This window comes from Oratosquilla oratoria, chromosome 28 (assembly GCF_046742065.1).
Source record: "Oratosquilla oratoria isolate Oo_2021 chromosome 28, ASM4674206v1, whole genome shotgun sequence".
NCBI lineage: Eukaryota > Metazoa > Arthropoda > Malacostraca > Stomatopoda > Squillidae > Oratosquilla > Oratosquilla oratoria.
The window spans coordinates 31,478,782-31,501,281 of record NC_134804.1 but is presented as its reverse complement, the minus strand read 5'-3'; the positions used below and the strand labels follow the sequence as shown (position 1 = coordinate 31,501,281).

At 41.9% G+C, this 22,500-nt stretch overlaps 1 protein-coding gene across 11 annotated transcripts in view; it reads right to left on the bottom strand.

The window, feature by feature from the left end:
* LOC143040276 (dynactin subunit 1-like) overlaps positions 1-5,470 on the bottom strand; it is a 69,928-nt gene extending 64,458 nt beyond the window's left edge. For all 11 annotated transcript variants that reach the window (XM_076211087.1, XM_076211090.1, XM_076211093.1 and 8 more), the window contains exon 1: positions 5,292-5,470. The gene's annotated coding sequence lies outside the window, so the exon portion shown is untranslated. The remainder of the gene's footprint in view (positions 1-5,291) is intronic.
* Between the last annotated feature and the right edge of the window lie 17,030 nt (positions 5,471-22,500).

Here is a 22,500-nt window from a genome sequence, read left to right as displayed (position 1 = left end):
TATTAGAATTTTATGATACAACAGCCGATGGTTGACAAGGATAGCTGAGTCAGACTCGCGCCTTGTATATATTCAAAAGTGCAGAGTGTCGCCTGGTGTAAAATTGTTTTGTCTGTTGGAACTGTGAGCAGACAAGCCATTTTTGTTACGACATAATGCTTACATTGTGACATAGTTTAGAAGAGTATAACAGCCCCTCCAATTGGAGAAAAATCATTGGTGCAGAAAGGACAGTCACGCCCTTAAGGTGTGTCACTTGTTTGAGAAGTAAATGACTATTGGATGAATGAAAGAGTGATGTCAGAAAGAAGGTGGCTTGACGTGACATAGAGAATTCCAGTTGGGATTCTCGAGGTGTACCGACTTAGACCAACAAGCATCAGAATGACTACACCCTATTTTATTCACCCCCAAGAAGACCAAGGCATGGGGCCTTAGAACAAATTCTAGAGAGAATAGAAACGCTCTGAGTGGAGACGACGGAAGTGGGGGTGACAGTTCCTCTCCTAATCCTCTCAATCAAGATCCTCCCATAAGCCTTCCCAACTACACTTAACAAGCTAATCCCTCTGAAACTACTACATTCACACTTATCCCCTTTTCCCTTGTAAAGTGCAACTATACAGGCACTCCTCCAGTCCTCCGGCACCCTACCCTCTCTCCAGCAAACATTAAATAACCTCACCAGCCACTCCACCATCACTGTACCTCCTTTTTTTTAGACATTCTGCATGGCATCCATCCAGACCAGGTGCCTTACCTGCTTTCATCATCTTAACAACTGCCTTCACTTCATCCTTCCTTATTTCTCCTCCATTTTCCTTACTCATCATGGTCATTTTCTTAGCATTTCCCACTGCAACTATCTTTCCCTCCCTATCCTCCTTCACATTTAGCAACTCCCTAAAATATTCTGCCCATTTTCCCCTTACTGCCTTCTCTTCCATTATCATCTCTCCATCTGCACCTATTACCTTTTCTTCTCTACTTGATTCGCCTCCTCTTCCTCTCTTAATTTCTTTCCAAAACATCTTTTTTTTTTTACTTTCAAAATTTTCTGTCATACTCTTACCACACTTCACATCTGCTCTCCTCTTTGCCTCCTTTACCTTTTGCTTTACTTCTCTTTTCTTTTCTTTGTACCTCTCATATGACTCCCTCGTCCTATTTTGTAACCAATCTGTGAAAGCTCACTTCTTCTCTTCTACAACCTTCTTTGTTTCCTCATCCCACCATTCACTACCCTTCCTTCTATTTCTTCCTGTCCTTCTTGTTCCACACACCATCCTTGCACACTTTGTGACTCCCTCCTTGAACCATCCCCATTCCTCCTCCACAACTAACTCTACTCTATCCTTCATTCCCTCCCACTCCTCCTTCAGCTTCTTCTTGTACTCCTTCTCCTTTTCATTTAAAGAGTTCACTCTAAGCACCTCCCTACCTTTTGTCCCTTTCCTCTTTCTCCATCTATCCTCCACTCTCAACTTACCTTCCACCAAAAAATGATTGATATTCCCCCACCCTCTCCCCTTAGCACATGTACATCCTTAACTCTTCCTATCATAATCCTATTTACCACTACATAATCCATCAACGCTCTATCTACCACCCTTCCCTCCACCACCCTCTCCCATGTGTACTTATGCTTGACTTTCTTCCGAAACACTGTATTTGCTATCATCAACTCTCTTTCTAGACACATTTCCACCATCAACTCTCCACTATGATTCTTTCCTGGAACTCCACATTTCCCAACCACTCCATCAATTGGACCATTTCCTACCCTAGCATTAAGGTCTCCCAGTACTATTACATTGACATTTCTCCCTAAATCCTCTATGCACTCATTTAAATCTATCCAAAAGGCCTCCCTTTCTTCTACACTCTTCTCACTGCCAGGCCCATATGCACTTACAAAGACCCACATCTCCTTTCCCAGTTTCACCTTCATCCTCATTATCCTTGAGGAAACCTCCTTCCACTCCACTACATGTTTACCTATCTCTTCACTTACTAGAATAGCCACCCCTTCCCTCCCTCGCCCTCTCTTCACTCCTGATAACCTCCCACTTACAGTCACCCTTCCCTTTCAACTTAGTTTCACTCAAAGCCAACACATCCATCTTTCTTCTCACAAACATACTACCTATCTCTTCCCTTTTACTCTCATCTGTACCACATCCACGCACATTAAAAGACCCAAACCTTAGGGTGCTGGTCAGAAAACTCCCAGACCCTCTTATGCCTTTACTTTTTCGTTTAGGAAATTCCCCTGTGGGGCTACAAGGAAAAGGATGCCTAGTCCCACTCCCCGTCCCTTTCTTCTCGCCTCTTGCGATCCAAGTGGAAATACTTCGTGGCAGTATTCTTTTCCCCCACCACAGAAATTGAATACTCAGAGAAATGGTACAGGACAGCAGCAAGGGGTTGGGGGACAGCATAACGGAGGGACAGTTGTAGTATAAAAGTGTCATCATTTCTCTATGAATAGTTTTTCTCTATCATAGACAAAATGATGTGTGGCTCTGGTCCGTAGGGGTGGCCCATATAGACCCTAAAGTATCAACTGCATGCTACTTTGCCACAATAACAAGCAGCCAATACCCCAAACTTCATTATACTACGCTTCTTGATGTTAAAATTCACTTCCCACTTTTGACTCCATTTCCAGATTTTATCTAGGTCTATCTGTTGTGATTCACAATCTTCCTCTGTACTTTCTTTAGTATTTTTTGCGTCATCTGCGAAGAAGTTCATGTAACATTCCACACCTTCAGCCATGTCATTTATATATATGGTGAACACAATATATGTTATCCTTGGCAGAAATCAATAATAAAAACAGTTGCTAAAAGCTATTGACAAACAGACATAACTGCTTTGGTAAATTTTTAGAAGTGCACATCTACGCGATATAGCAATAGAAAATTACTAATTTAGTAAATTATAATAAATCAATGTCATATGCAATTTTCTTGGTGAAAATCAATAACAAAAAAGTTGTTAAAACTGAGTTATTGACAAACGAAGTTGCAGCGGTTGAATGATACGCCATGTTTGTTTTGACAGATTGAAGAAATGAAAGGATGATAAATTTGTCTATTTTAATCTAACCTAACTAATAACCTAATTCTAAAGATCATCCAGGTCGTTGTCGTCATCACGGATGATGATGGTCTGATTATTATTGTACCTCAGGCAATTAACAGATGACAGCAGAACCCCATGTTCTCTCAAAAAGTCCAAGGAAGCCCTATTGTCTTTGTAACAGTGCTTATTAATGTCACCTGGAGTTGGAGAACACCCAGTCCACAACATGAAATCTATTGTCTGACAGTGACTGGTCTAGACAGACGACAACATGGTGTCTGGACTGTATCCTAGCAACTTTGTTCATTGGGATCGCCTGGGAGCACTAGGCCTATACTCTCAACAGAGGAGGAGAGAAAGATACAGGGCCATTTACACATGGAAAATCCTTGAGGGACTTGTTCCGGACCCCACGCCCTCTACAATCAAGCCATACCACAGTATAAGGCATGGGCGTAAATGTGAGAGACAAACTCTCCCATCGAGAGCCCCGGTGAGGATTAAGACCCTACTGGCAACCAGCCTAGGCCATGAGGGTCCTAAAATCTTCAACGCCCTCCCAAAGGAGGTGAGAGAGAAAACTAAATGCTCGGTGGACAGCTTCAAACATGCACTGGACAGGTTCCTGCGGAAGGTACCAGACGAGCCTCCAGTGCCAGGCTACACTGCCATAAGTAGGTTCTCTCAAAACACACTACCAGACCAACTGACCCTCGCAAGGAAGGACAACAGGACTGGCAGCAGCGGTAGTCCACTACGGCTGTGAGGATCGACCTCAGAACTTCACTAAGTAAACTAAGTAAGTAAGTAGTAGATCTGCTTGGAGTAAGGTTTTTTGTTATCTATTTCTGCCAAAAAATTGCATATTACATTCATGGATTATAATTTACATAATATTTAATTTTCTAATACTATATCACGTAGGTCTGCACAACTAAAATACAATCATCACTTTGAGTACTTGTGATGTCATGTTTGTTTTGGTAGAGGCGGAGGTTGAAAAATTAAAGTATGCTAAATTTGTATATTCTAACCTAACCTACCTACCTAACCAAGCCTGCCTACCTAACGTAACCTGTATTTAGTAATGCAGTACCTGTAATTCTAGAGGACATTGTCTCTGACCTATGAATTTATCAAAACAAAGATGGCATCTATAGGAGTCAATGCAACTTTGTTTATAGCTTTTAGCAACTGTTTCTATTATTGATTTCAGCCAAGAATGATGTATATTATGTTGATGTATTATAATTTACAAAATAATTATCTAATTTTCTATTACTATATCATGTAGGTGTGCATTTCTAAATTATACCTTATTTTCTCTCATCCACCATGTAGGACCACCACTACAAAGTAACAAGGCACATATAATTTTTCAGCTTATCCATTTCCTTTTCTTTAGAACAGAACTGCCTTCCCACTTATAAATCCATAACATCATTTTATGACAAGCTTAAAATGTGAACAATTTCTGTTTCAGTAACAACCAAATGCATTTTTCACTTTCTTCTTTTTTGCATTTGAGAGATTATTTTTCCTATGGAATGGTTAGGTTAGGAGTTACTGGGCAATGTAGATTTTGTTAAATATCTGTGTTTGCATGCTTCTGGAATTTTACCTGAAAATTTTTCACTTCAATCTTCTGCCAGTTCTGGTTATAGAAAATTCATTTTTCCTTTACTATTAAAATATTACCACTCATCTGTGACACTGACATGCCCACAATTACTATAACTTAGATTTCCAGTACAACAGCGTGAAAATTAAAAATGGTATTAAAAAAGTATTAAAACAAGATAAATATGAAGTTGCATTTCTTGCTGGCTACCTTATGGATGAACTGTGGGTGGGGTCCACAGAAAATAAATAAATCATGAAAATTCTTGTGTCAGTAAAGACTTACACGTGAAATATATCATCATAACATTATCACGTTCGACCAAAACCAAGGACAGGTAGGAAATATTTTTATACAGCAAATCTATTGCTTATTCCGGCGCTACCTAGTGTACACCCAAAAATGGAAGTTCACATATGCTCGAACACTGAAGGCCTTATTGAAGTGAAAATCCAGAAAATCCCATAATGAATGTTGTCTAAGCACAATAGATGAATACTCGCAGATTTTATATTTAATAGGTCGAATTATCATACAACCAAAACATCTGTAAAATCAATGGTTTTGAAAGTATACATACCTTACATCAGTATAAACCTGCACACTAATTTCTTAAAACCAAACAGTCAGTTGGCTAGAATTATGCCAAATTTACAGGCAAATGCGACGAGTTGTTGCAATTACACACGGCCTCCTAATGCCTAAATAACATCTGCAATATCGCCCATCGGTAACTTCTGTTGACAGATGAATCATCCACTCTTGGTTAAATTAACCAAATTTGTGAAAAAATTCCATACTTTGGTTGGTCATCTCTTAGATATTTGCGCTTATCAGATTTATACATTAAGATTTTTTCATAATCTAATAAAGAACTATCCTTCAACCATTTTATATTTCATCATGAGATAAAAAACACCTTTGGCTTTGTCTTCCATATCTTCACACTAGGAACTAGCGGGCGTCACAAGTTCACGAGAGCAAATTGAAAATGCCCACACGTTTGAAAGATGTTAAAGAAACAGTTTTTCTTATAGATAAATCAACTCCTGGAATAGATCAGAAAATTCTATAGCCCATGTTTAAACCATAAACGGATTTTAAACTTGATGTTATGGTTAGAAAGAAAAGGGACGAGAACTCATTTACCTCTTTATGTATTGCAATCAGGTAAATACACCCTGTATGGAAGTGGCAGTTGCTGACAAGTCTATCGAAATGCACACCATGGCAGGATGGAGAGAAACGTCGTACTAATAAAGGGCGATTGTAGCCGTAGGTTTATCCCCACCGCTTCATTATATCGCGAGTTCTACTCCCCTCATCCACTCCTATCTCATGCACACTCACTTCCTTGCTCGACAGACATTCCTCTTGCATCCTATGCCAACCCCTCCACCATATTTGTCCACCTCTTCCTCTCAAACTTTTCAACCATGTTTTGACTTTCATAGTGTTTGATTTTATTTTTCCTTATACCTATACCAACTTGCATTTTTTTCATCTAGCCTCTCTGCCAACTCTCCATCCCAGCTTTATACTTCACCTCCATATTTCTCCCTCTATCCATCCTTGGAACACACATCATACTTCTCATGTACTTCATCTCAAACATGTTTAGGTTCTTCCTTTATGCATCATTTAAATTCCAATTATCCGCTCCATACAGTGTTGAAGACACAATCCCTCCCTCATACAACTTTCTTTTCGCGTTTACACACTTATAAATATCAATCAACACTTCCATTCCCCTACAGATATTTATTTGCCTCATTTACTCTACAATTCACCTCCGCTTCTACTCCTCCGTTCCCTGCCACATGGGATCCCAAATACTTAAAAGATCTCCACCAGCCTCTTACTTACTTTCAGTCCATCATCGTCATTTTTTTGCGCATCTCATCACCCTTTCCTCACATTTCTTTTCGTCGTTCTCCTCTCTCACATATTCCCTAACACCAACTTATTCAGTCTATCCACAAGTCACAATAAATGGTACTTGAGATGATATAAAAAAAAAAAATCGTGTTTGCATATCTTTTCATAATATTCAGTCTCAGTCACTCATTCAGTCAATGAATATATTTTGTCCTTTGCCTAAACAAAATGCATAATTAGTGAATCAATTAATATCAAATGATTTATCTATCTAGCAAGGGCGTTTTCCCCTTTATTAGGGAGGTAGCCAAATCAATAGGAACGCACCCACACCCACCCATTCCAATCACATCCAAAGGATTACAAAGGCGGAGCACGCTGACAGGAGACCTTTTGGTCCATATGTAGGTCGGATGCGAAAAATCCTAATAATAATAATAAATAAATAAATAAATAAATAAATAGATAAATAAATAAAAACTATAATAATGTAAGTATCAAATAAAATACATAAACGCATAGGCACAGTCTAACAACAAACAGGTAAATAGTAAATAATAAATTGACATATAACTAATAATAAATGAGAATCAAACAGACAAATGATGACAAAACAAAAACAAATAATATGAAATAAATAGTAATCATTACAGCATCTTGGTTAGGTGTTTAAATGATTTTTAAAGCTTCGAACTGAACTACATTGCACTGCCTGTGCAGGAAGTTTATTCCATTAATTAACTACACGGTTGGCAAAGTTGTTTCTACCTACTTCCAAATTGAATCTATTTCCGGACAGTTTGAGACCATTGTTTCTTGTCTGATTCTCATTCAATGTGAAAATTTTGTCACTTTTGATGTTAATTCCCTTTAGAATTTTAAAGAACTGTATCAAGTCACCTCTGAGTCTACGCTTTTTTAGGGAAAACAGATTCATATGTTTTAGTCGATTTTCGTATGATTCATTTTTGATATTTGGAATCAGTTTTGTGGCTCGCCGTTGTACTTTTTCCAATATGTCAATGTCTTTAATGAGATTCGGTGACCATACGGAAACAGCATATTCCAAATGTGGACGAACTAACAATTTATATATGTCACAGATCACTTGTGACTCGTAAAATTTGGCTGAATTATACAAACAACTGTTTAACTATTATATCAATTACAGTTTGAAGAAACTAAGTGGGTTGCGAGAGTATCACCAATTTGCGTAATTGCAGTTCGAAACTCTGAAGCTTCAAATGCCAAGACTTGGAAACTCTGAAGCTTCAAAACTCCGAAACTTCGAAACTCAAACTCCGAAACGCGAAGGGTTTATTATTTAATAATTTTATTACGCTCAAAGAGCGGCAAGCCTAGTACATAGGTAATTAACTATTTACATGAGGATCGTGACTCATAGGACACGCTGTTCGACTGAGGTGGCAATTCGTAGTTTAGTACAAAATTTCAGAGGTTGGGACACAGTGGTGGAGGACACGGTATATAATCAGTGGTAATAACAGCATGTATTAAACAATCACAGTCAACAGTATATATAAAACAAAAGTATGTACAATATCACAGTCATGATATAAGAGACATTGACATAATTGAGACAGTCGTGGACAAGATCATACATAGAGAATTATTACGTCGTATAGCGATAGTTAGCACCTACCAAAGTGTGGGTGACGTAAGAGTAGTGTTTCTAAATGGTTATCGGCAAGCAAGTATTTACATACATCAATGACAGACTCTCTATGGGGGATTAAATCTGTTACTGCAGGGCATTCAAGGCAATAATGCTGAAGGTTGTTTGCATTGGGCAAGTCACATAGTTTACAAGAAGAAAATTGAGGCATGTCTCTTGTCTCGCTCACCTGCCACACTGGTCTGTAGCCTAATCTAAGTCGAGCAGATACCACATTATGTCTTCTAACTAAGAGTCCTCGGCGGCGATATTTGTGGGGGCGATTGGCAAAGTGATCATAGTGCTGAATGGTCACACTCGAAGGTCGTTCGATATTCCTCCGGTGAACGATAGGCAAATGAGCTGCAGCACGTAGTTTGCGTCTGTAGAATGAGAGGGAACTAGGTGAAGCGTCAGTTGCAGGTGAGGGCTGTTCGCAGGCTGCCTTGGCGAGTAGGTCCACTGTCTCGTTGCTAGTTTATTTCCTACGTGAGAAGGGATCCACAGGAAGTGAATAACAAGGGAGTGCTCAAGGGCTGTGGCTAACTGAAATAGAATGCGAGTTACTAGGTTATGGGATTCTGATTTTTGGGAGGGACCAGGCACGGAGAGCAGATTGAGAGTCACAGATAATTAGGCCATTACTACCAATACGTAGCAGTAGATTGACAGCATCCAGGAGTCCGTGGAGCTCGCAGGAAGTTGAGCTAAGGAAACCTGGTAGTCGGCGTCCAATCCAGCCTCCGTGGGGTGGAACCATACTAGGCGAGTAGATGGCACAGCCCGTGTTTCCGTCCGGTTGCAGTGACCCGTCTGTGTATATTGTATGAACAGCTGGGAGGGAAGAGGTCACTTTGGCGATGGTTTCTAGAGCTAGTTGCTTCTGTAGTAGGGGCAGGTCACTCTTGCATGTTGGTGTATAGGTGACGGCGGGGAGCGGAACCTTCCAGGGGGGCGGATTGTGAACAATTTCTTGTCTAGGAATATGAAATCCTATACTCTGTAGGTTTGTGCAAATGGCTCTAATAAGGGCGCAACCACCAGGTTGGAGTCGGGGTCGAGGTGCGGTGGGGTCGGGAGACGTTGTGATGACATTCGAGTAGTGGGGGCTAATATGTGGGGTGTGTAAGCATTTAACAGTGAAATATGTTACGTTAGCGTGTATTCGTTCCGTCAGAGGGGATAGATGTAGTTCCTGTAGCATATTGGCAACCCGAGTAGAGATTGGGCAACCTAGTATGAGCCGCATAGCTTTATTTTGAAACTTATCGAGGGGGTTCAATGCTGATTTAGGTAGTTGACATAAGGCAGGAGAGAGATAATCGATGACTGAGCGGATAAATGCTGCGTATATATTTCTTGCCACTGCTATGGAGATCCCAGCAGCGTTGTTGGTAAGCCACTGAAGAGGTGTTAGGCGTTGTTGTAGTCGAGTCAATACATCATCAACAAGTGGATGAATACGCTGCCGTACGGGGGTGTGGGGGGGGGGTGACGCGGACGGGCGCTCCCAGGTAGATATACTGCGTGCAGAGTGGTATAACGCTGGTACCTACTAGGAAAGCAGGGAGTGTTCGTGGTTTACGGGGAGAGAAGATCCTGCACTTTTCGGGGGATATGATGAGACCACATGAAGATGAGTGTTCATAAAACGAGTGGAGAAAGAGCTGAAGATCTTCAGAGGAGGTCGAATGAATGCATATATCGTCTGCATAACATGTAACTTGGTTACCTGGGACATCAGGGAGTAGAGAAAGAAGGCGATGCATGAGGACATTGAATAAAAATGGACTGAGGACACCTCCCTGTGGGGTGCCAAGGTCAAATCTCCTGGTAGCACTAATAGCCCCTTTATAGAGTACACGAGACGATCTGTTGCTCAGGTACCCTTGCACCCATCTCAAGAGATTCCCTTTGATATTAAAATCTACAAGCTGATCGAGAATGATATCCTTGTTTGCAATGTCAAACGCACTTTTAAGATCTAGAAAGGCCACAATACTGGTAGGGGAGAGGCGGGTGTATAATTCATAGAGACAGTGATGTGTGCTGCGGTGGGGCAGAAAACCATAGAGCCTAGTGGAGAGTTTGTCGTGGAGGCGGAACATGAGGCGGTTGAGAAGAATACGCTCCAGCACTTTGCTAAAGCAGGACGTGAGGGAAATGGGCCGGAATTTGTCGGAACCGGGTTTAGGAATTGGAACAATGAGACTTGTCGTCCAGACTTGTGGAACATATCCATATCGTAGGCAGAGATTATAGAGACGGAGGAGGGGGTCACCTGGTACTTTTAGGAGAAGGCGGAGGACTGAGTACGTGATACCATCATCACCCGGAGCTGTCGACCTACTGCTGGCAAGAGCACGACATAATTCGGATTTTGTTATGGGTATATTGTCCTCCTCATCTGGTTCTAGCATAGCTGCGGACAGACGAAGAGTGCGATGTAACGAATGAGTGGAGAGGGACTCTCTAATATGCGCTGGGAGATTACGAACACTGGATTGTTCAGACCAATCCTCTATGAGGGCCTGTGCGTAATGAGATGGGCTATGGTGAAGACCAATGGGTGTCTTCTTTCGGATCACCTTCTTAATAAGTCTCCACATGGTTCCCACGCTCGTCTGTTGGTTGATGCCATAAGTGAATTGGTTCCAGGCGTCAGTGTGTGCACACTGTTGTATGGTTACCAAGGCGGAACTTGATTCTTGGTATTGCCGTAGTGTGTCGGGGTTAGGAGATCTCTGATATGCAAGGCCGTCTGCTTCTGCCTGTCTTTCTGCTGTTAGTATACGGTCGTTGAGCATCCAGGGCTGTACTCTCGTCTGGCGTTTGATATTTGGCCTACGTACATAACGATCGAAAAAGTTGTGTGTGCAGGTGACAAGAGAGTTGTATAACTTCTCAGGAGATTCAACATTAAACTTGGGGAGGTGTGCAGATACGAAGGAGACGTAGTTGGGAGAATACTTTGGGGGGATACTGATTCGCGTGCGTTGGTAAGCTGGAGTAGGCATCACTGGGACTGAATACCGAAGGCAGAGAGCGAGGTGATCTGAGAAGAGGACAGGCACCGAAAAGCACTTGACGTTGGTAGGCACGAGTCCACATGTAAGTATGTGATCGACGGTACCCCCCCGAGAGTGCGTAGCACCACCAGTGTTCCAGCGAGTTAGATGGTTGTGATGTATAAAGTCGACTAGCCGAGTTCCGCTACGATTTACAGTGTCCGATTGGTCACCTAGGGTAGGGTGTCTAGCATTAAAATCGCCCATGTATATCATACCACGAGTTGTGGGAGTAGGAAGGGCTGCAGTATTCAGCTTACCAGGGGCAGAGTAAACGTTACAGAGGCGAATTGTACCACTTCCTAGTGCAACCTCAATAAGTTGGTAAGTCGTGTCATTGTCTTCGGAAGTGCCGAGTGGTCGATGTTGGACGTTGGAGTGTACATAAGTAAGGAGCCCATTTCGAATGTGGTGAACATATGGAATATAACCACTAAGGGATGGGGCTGCCCCCCCACCAGTGGGACGTCCAACAAAAGCTTCTTGGGTAAAGATGACGTTCGGTTGATGATGGTTGACGTAGGCCCTGAGTGCAGCAACCTTCGCGGGTGTGGTTATACCACAGGCATTCCAAGAGAGGATGTGTAGCTGTGCGTTGTTATTGAACGTTATTTCTGTTCTTTCGGAGGCCAGGTGAGACGATAGTAGAGGATCGGGCACTACCTCCTGTTGGTCCTCGGGAGGGGGCGTCCACTGTGATGGCAATCATCGTTTTCTCGAGGCGAGCGAGTAGCGAGTGAGTCAAATTTAACAGTAAGTGTAGAGGTTGACGCGATGTTAGCCTGCTTGGGCATCCACACGAGCGATTTGAGTGTTGCATCGTTAACCGATAGTCGTGTAGACAAGGAGTCAAAGGCGGCCATAAGATAATCAAAGCGAGCTTCGATGCTATCAAATCGAGTTGCTTCAATAATTGCAAACACGATTTGTAAGGGAGACACACTGAGACTTGAGAGATTCTACGGCCTCTTGGAGCGTAATGATCTGCGAGAGGGCGGCAGCGGTGGATGGCGGCGATGGTGGCGGTGGGGGTGGAGTTTGGGTACTCGGAGCCAAGCGTACTCGTTTTGGTACATCCATGCCACACATTAACTCCGGGCATTTGGCATCGCGGGCATTTTCCACTGCGATTTGTCTGGTGTAGGTGGTTTTGGTGAGTCTGTCGATGATGCCGAGGTAGAGGTAGGTACTGTGGTTGCTGTAGGACTACGATGAGGGCAGGAACGCGAGTCATGTTCAGCTGAACCACCAATGGCACACTTTTCATGGGCATTGCAATACCGAGAGATATGACCAATACCCCAACATTTGAAGCACCATGGTTTTTCGTCAGGCATTTTGCGGAGTTCACATGGTGGTAGGCAAGGAAGGAAGGAAAAGTTAATGTGGGATGGGGGCGGGTTAGGTAGGCTCCATGTAATTACAAGTCTGTTGATGGGTACCTTATTCTGTAGGAAACGGCGTACAGTATATACCCCTGTTAGCTCCTTAGCTAAAGTTGGTTCAATATCTCGTGTGATGAGATATGTGGGGAACTTGCGCGGTCTATCTACAGAATCTTGTGTATCAAGAGATAACGACAAAATCGCACCATCCTTGACCTCATCTATGATGTCCTGTCGGCGTCTCGATATGTAGACATAACTAGATGTGACAGCTGGCATTTTTTGACTCGGCTTTAGTTCTCGATTAAGACCAAACATTCTTACGACTTCAGAAAGCCATCGCAGTTTCTCATTAACTCCTGGGTTCCCTCTGAATTGTAGTTTGACATACTCGGAACGGGGGGCAAAGGCAAGAGAAGTAGATGAAGATGGGGGTGGGGGTGGGGGAGGTGCATTCTGCGTAGCAGGTCGTGATGGAATGGGTATGGCAGCATCTTGTAGAGGCAGAGCCTTGTCACTCTTGGTGGTCTTGGCAGCGGGAGATGTCTCTTCGCTATTGGCATCGGAATCGCTATCTATAGGACGCTTTGCGGAAGCGTTGGTGAAGTCCATAGGCTGGGGAGATGGATTGACAGGTGTCATTTGTCGGTGATCGTGATAATCGAGACGAGGCCAGTTTTTCAGTGACAGGTCGTCATCCTCACTTAATGCAAGATCCATCTCAATATTTGCAAGGGAGCCAGGACCTGTGTATTCCATTTTACGAGGCAAGTTTGCAGTGTTTGTGACTTGAGCAGTTTTACCAGGTGAGTGATGTGGCCATGATGTGGGTACCTGTGTCAAACACCTCGTACTGCGCATGCGCAGATGTGAGGAATTCGATCAGGGAGGCCCTCCCCGAGTATAAATCACTATTTCGGCTAAGTTCCACAATAATCAAGTTCATTGATAACACTGTACGATGCACTGGGTTTTAACACGGCCTCCGGCCAACTCCGAATAATAGGAACACCGTATATCTTGCGAAAAACGGGGGTCAGTAGCAGAGCTTATCCAAGCAACCGCCACCTACCGTGTCCAACCGTCGATCAACGCGAAGGGTAGAGGAAGGGAGAATGACCAGAATGGACAGTCAAGAATCGACAAAGCCGGTGGAAGTCGGGACTACTGGAGCAAAAGTACGGTCTAGCCGGCGTATCTCCATATCACCATTGAGACTTCGTTCTGCATCGAATCGTCTGGGTGAGCTTGGACCGGTGGAAGAAGTACGGTCGGCAAGGAGCTGCAGGCTGGACCAGTCAACTCGCTTCATCGCTCGACTTGGCGAGTGAATCCCCCGCCCCCCCCAGTGATAGGTGTCGCCCGTGCAAATTCGCGAGTATTACAGATACTCGCGGCTACAAGAAGTTTGAAGTATTGACTCTTATAATAGTTATCTGCCAGAGTTGTGATATTGTATTTCGTAATTTGTGAACATTTGAACTTTGAGCGTTATGAACACTGTGGATATTGTGAAGAGCCGGTTGTTCTCGCCCGCCGGTGAGATTCGCTGTACCAAACAGTCGAGTGAAATTGAAATCTAAACTAGTTACTAGATTGCATTGGTAATTTGTGTATACATAAAATTGTATCATTAATTATTGGTGTGAGAGATTGATGGTTTGTGTGAATATATGTAATTATTAATTATTGGTGTGAGTGACTGTTCGCTAATTATTAGATTGAAATCAAACTTGTTTGATTGGCCCCGCTCTCCGACATTAACTTATGTACCACGCTATACAGAAAGAAGTACCCACACAAAATTTTAAATGTTTATGTAGAACCCTCGTAGGTCAGTGAAGCTGCCGGAGTAAGTTAAATTGTGTATTGAAATTAACATTGGTCAACTCCTACCGAGGTGTAAAGTTCTGACAATATAGCTTGTTAATGAGTGATGGACTTTTGAAGTAAAAAAAATCGCGCAATCGGTCCTAGAATCTTATTTGCTTTCTCAGAGGCTTAAATACACTGCTTGGATGATCTGAGATCGTTACTGATAATTACGCAGAGCTCTTTTTTGCTATTCACTTTTGTTAACTAATTTCCAAATAACTTGTAATCGTACTTACTTTTAGTTTTACATATGTGCATTACCTTGCATTTACTTGTGTTAAATTTCATTAGCCACTTTTCAGACCATTGCTGTAATTTATCTAAATCTTCTTGAATATCTAACTGATTTAAGTGATCATTTGCCATTCCGCACAGTTTTGTATCGTCAGCAAATTTGGAAACAATAGATTTTAGTCCATGGTCTATATCATTTATATATACTATGAATAGAAGTGACCCAAGAACGGAACCCTGACGAACTCCACTTGTAACATTTTTCCATTCCATCTAGAAGTTTTTTCCATTTAAAACAACTCTCGGTTTTCGATCATTTAACCAATTACTAGTCCAACTTAATATGCTATCACTTATTCCGTGTGAAGCTAATTAGTAAGTAGTCTTTCGTGTGGAACGGTATCAAAAGCTTTTGCAAAGTCTAGATATACTAAATCTATATTGTTTTGTCATAACTCGAGATAACTGTGTTGTAGAATTCGAGTAAGTTAGTCACGCAAGAACGTTTCCGTCTGAAACCATGCTGGCTATCATTTATCAAACGGTTACTTTCTAAATGATGTTCGATAGCATCTCTGATGATAGTTTCCATTATTTTCCCTACGATTGCATTCAAACTTATAGGCCTGTAGTTATTAGGTTTCTTTTTGTTACCTTTTTTGAATATGGGAGTAACGTTAGCTAGCTTCCATTCTCTTGGGACATCTCCGGATATGATGGATTTTTTGAAAATAATTTCTAATGGAACAGCAATCTCATTTTTCATTTCCTTTAAGATTCTTGGATGCCAACCGTCATGCCCTGGTGTTTTATTAACTTTGAGTTTCTCTTTATACCTTTTAATCTTTTTTGTTATATTTACCGTAGTGAGTAAGTTTACCCTAGACTTTTCACAGGTTTCAGTTTGGAGCTCACTTTGAGGTGTTTCGTTTACGAATACCGAGCTAAAATAATTATTTAAAATAGTACACATTCCTTCATTTGAATAGTCAAGTAGACCGTCATCAGATAATAGTGGACAATGTGATTCCTAACGACCTTTTTATCTCTAATGTAACTGAAGAATTCTTTGGGAGTCTCTTTGGATTTATTAGCGATATCCATTTCGTATTGTCGTTTTTTTTTATTGTCTTTTCTTAATTGGCGACACCCTCCTCTCTCCGTCCCCTGATACGAAAAAAGAGAGGATGGGGGAAAAAATCCCTTCCATGCATCACAGCATCATCCATATACAATCGTTCTCCGCTCACCCCTATCCTCTGCATTCTCCCCTCTTGCTCAAAACTTCCTTCACCCCATCATTCCATCTCATCCTCGGTTGTCCCCTCAAGTTCACTCCATCCACCTCTGCTTTCCACACCTCTTTTACTAATCTTAGTGAAGTAATTAGATCTGTAGTAATTATACTATAGTAAATTTGCAACATTTCATTTGTGAACGACATTGATTCTAACAAGACACCAGATACACACGAACCTGAGTTTTTAAACTTATTTTTTTTATTACAAATAACTATCTGGCAACCCTGGTCGGTATAGTTCCAGACAGGTGACAAAGCTGAATTGAGAGAGCTGTATCATTCAAAGGAAAATACTTGAGCGAGAAAGATTAGTACTGTAGCTTCATCTGCCCAGAGGTCACCCTAAAACTAAAGTGTTTTGGTATGAAATTAAACTCCTGACTACACAGTAATCTTTTCTTTTTTAATCACCAAATCGGATGAGTATATGGTGAGCCTGAAATCTGGAGCTTGATGTCCTCCATCGATGCTAGGAGAGAGAAGGTCTTGGAGCTGAAGATGAATTATTGCTGCGACAGTCGGTGCGGCTGTTCTTATCTCGGTTGGCAAGAGGCCGTCCTTTTAAACCCCGTGGCGGGATCACAGACGGGTCCCGTTGGAACGCCTAGCCTTCTGATTGGCCACCTTCCCTTTGGCTGTGAGCCTTGGCTAGTGGATACGCCTCCGTTCGCATTGGTGACGTCATCAGTCTGGGTTGGACCGGCTCAGTCACAGGTGCACGTGGAGTTATCATTCGCTCATGAGAAATCAACCAACGACAGTCTTCCAATTCAACCTAGTTATTTATGATATTGTTATTGTGTATTTTCTGTTAAGGATAATTTTGTGATAATAAAGAACAGGGAAGATATATGAAGAAAATGACATATATAAAAAAGGAATGGCTGAGAGGGGAGAGAGTAAACTATAGAAGATTGGGGTTCCTGTGTTGTTGCTGAGCCGACGCTGGCGGGCGATCTGTCTGCCTTTTATTATATCTTGAACTGTCTCACAAATCAAGGCTGAATGACTTTCCCAAACAATTTTAATTCCCTAGGACTCCGAGAAAAAAAAAAAAAAATTGAACCAAAGACCTGGTTGATGCTAGCTAAAACAAAACATGTAACGTGCAAGTTGCAATATTTAAGTTTCAACCGTTGGGTATGTTTTTTGCTAAGGCCAGGATGTTCTTATTCAAGTTGGGGAAAATTCTGGACTGAGTAAAAGACGATTTTAGAAGCTAAGCTCTAATCTTGTTAATTGAGGTTCCAATAGGGAGTGTTTCTATATGCTAAGGGCATCTTTTACCCCCGGTGAAGATGAAATAGATTAGTAAGAAAAGAAAAATAAACGAAAATAAAATTAGATCTATCAATATTTTTTGTAAATAAATAAATAAATAAATAGATGATAAACATACATACATATATATATACATATATACATATATAAATCATACTTATAAGTAATGATCTTTGCAAATAAATAAGCGAATAGATGAATAAGTAAACATACAAATAATTAATCAGATAGATTTTTACACAAGTAACAAATTATTGAAAAAAAAAACCGAATATATACATAGATCGAACCGCACTTAAGAAATATGGTCTAAAGTTCTTTTGAAGAATACATTCAGAAACAGAAAATAAAAAATACCAAGACAAAAGAAAAAAATTATGCTTACCGAAACCAATTTTTAAGCCTCTTCGACAGTGCGATTGACTTTAATGATTTTGTACTGGTAGTCGTCGATGTATTTAAACTTACGAGTCCGAGTGTACAGTAACGATGCATGACAGGAGCATGCATGAAGGGTCGAGGGAGGTTGGGGGTGGGGACCTGCGCACAGCGTCAGTCACTTTACCCCCATCGATCTTGCGCCTCATGACCCGTTGCCATAGTAACGATGAGGACGCCATAACCCGGCCGGGTCCCTCACGACCAGAACCACCATTCACGGGCGAAAAAGACAACCAAGGGGCGCTTGCGAGCTCGTCAGGCCGGGACACAGGCGCCCCTAGACACCCCCCCAATCCCGTCTGTCCCTCCTGCCACCCCCACCCCCACCCCCACCCGCGGGCCACACGAAACCGCACCTCTGTCGAAAGCGTGACGTCAAGTCGTGCTGCTTTTGGGGAGGGGGTTTCACCGCGCGCTCTGCTTTTGTCCACGGTGACACGACGCAGCCTGGGCCTCGTAATTAAACGTCAGCTAATGGTCCTCCCTTGCTCCTCGTCCCACCACCATCCACCCACCCACCCGCACGCCCGTCCACCTGTCCTCATCCACCACCTCCTCGTTCGCCTCCACCTCCACCTCACTACACTTCCGCATCCACCTGGCCGTGTCGCCGTTTCAGGTGAGTAACAGTCTGGGAAGGCAAACAGTACGGGGGGGCCCACGGGAGCAATGAGCCGTGTCCTCCTGTTCCTCCGCCTCCGTTATCCTTCTATCGCTGGTCTTTCTTTTCCAGGGAAGATAAAAATAAACTGTGATGTCCATTGGATTTTGCTCTGAAGTTGGACACATATTTTAGAAAAAAATGCGAACACAATTAAAATAAGAAAAAAAAAATCGCTCCCTAAAAAGAATGAAGAAAAGGAAATGACTAGGTTGAACAGTGAAATTCTAGAATAATTGTGATTATATATGGATTACTTGTGATAATTTCGTGAAAAGTGACCCTCGGTATTATAAGTTACTTATGAGAAACATATACGAAGTTTATGGCGTTCTGTTTTGCTTATCAGACAGTACTTTAATCTCGCATCCATGTCAATGAACTCTTGTTGTGGTATGACGTCATAAACACACTAAGAAGACAAAAAACTTTTTATAAATCCTCGTGTTGCCAAAGAAAATAAAAAAAAAGAGTATCCGCTAACGACTATTGGATATTTTATTTGTGTTTTGATACATTCGGGGCAGGAGATTCGAATTCTAAACGAAAGGGAATGTCGACTCTCTTGGCACGGGTTTAGACATCACATGTCGCTGATTTCTGGATTGCATGCGCTGTAAAGGACATGATGGCTGCTTGGTGGCTCTGCACCAAGACAAGGTATGCGACAAAGATTTTCTCACAAATTTAGTTGCACCGAACGCTATCTTTTTTTTTATAATTAACTGCAGTTATGAGAAATATTACTTTCTTTCATGTCTTCTACACAGAATTTGATAACTCTCCCATTCATTCTCGAGGGAAGCTGGAGAGCAGATAAACATTACACTGGTAATAAGATCAAAGTTATAAAAACAATGGTTATTTCAAGCATAATACTATTTCGTAGGATCTAATATATATATATATATATATATATATATATATATATATATATATATATATATATATATATATATATATATATATATATATATATATATATAAAACGTAACATTATTTGAAGTAGTTACTTATTAGCTTTTGAATGCTGTAACAAATAATTATTTTCCTCTGAGGTTCCCGGCATCATAAAAGTCATAAAAAATAAAAAAAGAGTGATTGGCTTCTACTCTTTGGTCATGATGCTTAATAAGTGAAATGAATTAATGTGAACCAAAATGATAATTCTAATCTATTAGTAAACTTATAGTCTACACAACTCCAGACATGATTTTAGAGGTCAATTGATATATAGACAAGTCTCTATTTTTTCTCTGATTTAATTTTCAAATTACGTCTTGATCTGCACTTAACTGGGGAGGACTTTATTACTTGTTTTTGGTATCAAATCCTTTTCCATCGCCTAGGAATGGTTTCAGAATCTACAAAGTCGCAATCACAAAGGATTTAATCCGCATAGGATGTGGCGATCTGAGAATTTATACAGTCTGTCTCTTTTAATTCCCTCTATCACTTATTCCCGTCGTCTTCATGTAAATACGAAAATAATTTGTGTAGATGAGGACATATGAGGAATTAACTATGAAGTAAACATCTATCGCCTTGAGTCTTCATGTAAATACAAAAATAAATTGTGTCAGTGAGGACATAGGAGTAATTAAATATGAACTAAACATTAATCGCCTTGAAGACTTTAGTAGAGACCATTTGTAGATTTTATTATTTTATTTTTTCTGGAGTTTTTTTGGATGGAGCGGGAAAGTTGCAAGGGGAGGGTGGGGAAGGGTGGGAGTGGGGGAGGGGGAGGGGGAGGGGTGTGTGGGAGTTGGGGGAGGGTGGGAGTGGGTAATGCCCTCCATCACCGCTTCTCAGAAGAAGACTGTTCTTCTGAAGAAAAATACATCCGGTTTTGGGGAACTACTGAAGTGTCTTTCAAGGGTTCTTGGAGCGAGTGGCGTCATCGGAAGCGTACTGCTCTCGCATGCGCTTAGTTATGGGTTCGAATCCCGCACTTCTCTCCGATTCCCAGCAATGACTGTTGTTACCTGTTGGTGGCGTAATCGGAAGCGTGCGGCTCTCGCTTTCGCTTAGTTCTAGGTTCGAATCCCGCACTCCTCTCCGACTCCCAGCATTGACTGTTATCTGCCCCAACACTTCTTAGAGTGCATCATAGGGCAAAGGTGACGGCTTCGGCCGCAGCTACTCAGCGCCTCCTGGCGTAGGCTGATCACCTTGGAGCTGTTGGCAATTTGAGTCATCCCTTCACCTTCGCACAAATGGTTACTGATGATTGCCACTATCCCTAGCTGTCTGATCACGCGGGGAGGGGGGCAGTAGTGACAGTATGGGCTGTAGCTGAGAGCCTCCTGGTGGACATCCCAGTGTGTCCTCCTCGGTTCGCCAAGGACAGAAACGCTGGTTTCATGTGCCTGACACAGACAGACGCCTCTTTTTTTTTTTTTTTTTTTCCAATCCTTCATTGCGATGAATTCCTTCACATATTTTGTTCTGGTTCCCATCATACGATGTAATTCAACGAAGGGGGCATGAAGGACCCCATACTGAAAGTGGACAAGTTCACCTAAGGTCACCCCTTCACTGTACGTAACACCAGAGGACCCTAATAGAGGTATTCAAATGGGTCAAGGGTTTTAACAAGGGTGACGCAGGCAGGGTCATCATATTAAGATAGCAGGACAGGACTCGTGGTAATGGATTTTAATTGGACATATTTAGGTTTAAGAAGGAAATAGGCAAGAACTGGTTCACTAACGGAGTGTTTAACGAATGGAATAGACTTAGTAATCAAATAGTGAGCGCTGAAACAATTGGTTGTTTTAAAAGAAGATGAGAAAACTTTATGGATAGGGTCATGGAACCTCCTAGTGTGGGCCTTATGGTCTCTTGCAGTCTCCTCCATTCTTATGTTCTTCAGATAAGAGAGATACATTGTGATGTCATTACAAAACTCAGAGTCGTTGCGTGCGTGTGATGATGATTTTTTGAGATTTATACAGGGTGTGCCTAAAGTCTGGAGACACAGGAATTATCTATCTATCTATTCTATATACCAAGGGCTTTTCCCCCTTACCAGGGAGGTAGCCAAGTCATAAGGCAAATATCCACTCTCGCCCATTTCATTCCCACCCTTTCCACTCCCATTTATCACCCTTTCCTCACCTCTCATCTTAGCTCCTCATGGATGACGGGTCATTCCTGTACCCCTCCCACTCCCCTGGGTCAGAAGCAATGTAGCAAGACACGGCACATCCACAGCAAAGTCGCTACACTTAATCGGCAACCCTCGCCTTCTCCATCTCCTCATGCAGAAAAAGAGAAAACGGGGAGAAATCCCTTCGGGCTACGTCAAAATATCATTCACATATAACCATTCCCTAACACCCCCCCTCCTCCCGATTCCCTGCCAGCTCCCTTCCTTGCATCACAATATAATTTATACACAGCCATTCTCCACTCACCCCTATCTCCCGCCTTCTCTCTTCCTTGATCAACAGACATTCCCCTATTGCTCAATACTATATATAAATAACTGACGTGGTCATGTTGAATAATCTTTTCGTTGTTTCCCTGGTTCGTCAGACTTCAGGCCCCTTGACTTCTCTTTTTGGGATTTGCTAAAGGATTAGGTGGACTCAGTGAAAATCCAAGACACGAGACACCTAAACGAACGTCTGTGTACAGACTTTATGGACATCCCGTATGTGTGATGTCAGGGGAATTGCGATGACCTTTCATTATCCACCAGGTGATGTCGGGATGGGCTTATGTGTTTTGTATTGGTAACCCTTCTTATGAGAGGGAGAAAAGGAGAATGACAAGCATGTTGGAGATCGTAGTATGTTTGCTTCTGTTGTAAGGTTCCCCCCCCTCCCTTTGCGGTATGGTCATTACCTTTAGTAATTACCTTTAGTAATTACCTTTAGTATTGGCCATTAGGTACCCCGAAGGGTAATAAGAGCACATACCAAGGTTGGATGCTGTGGTGATATCATATTCCTGATGATTTGGAAAGGCGAAAAGTTTCAGA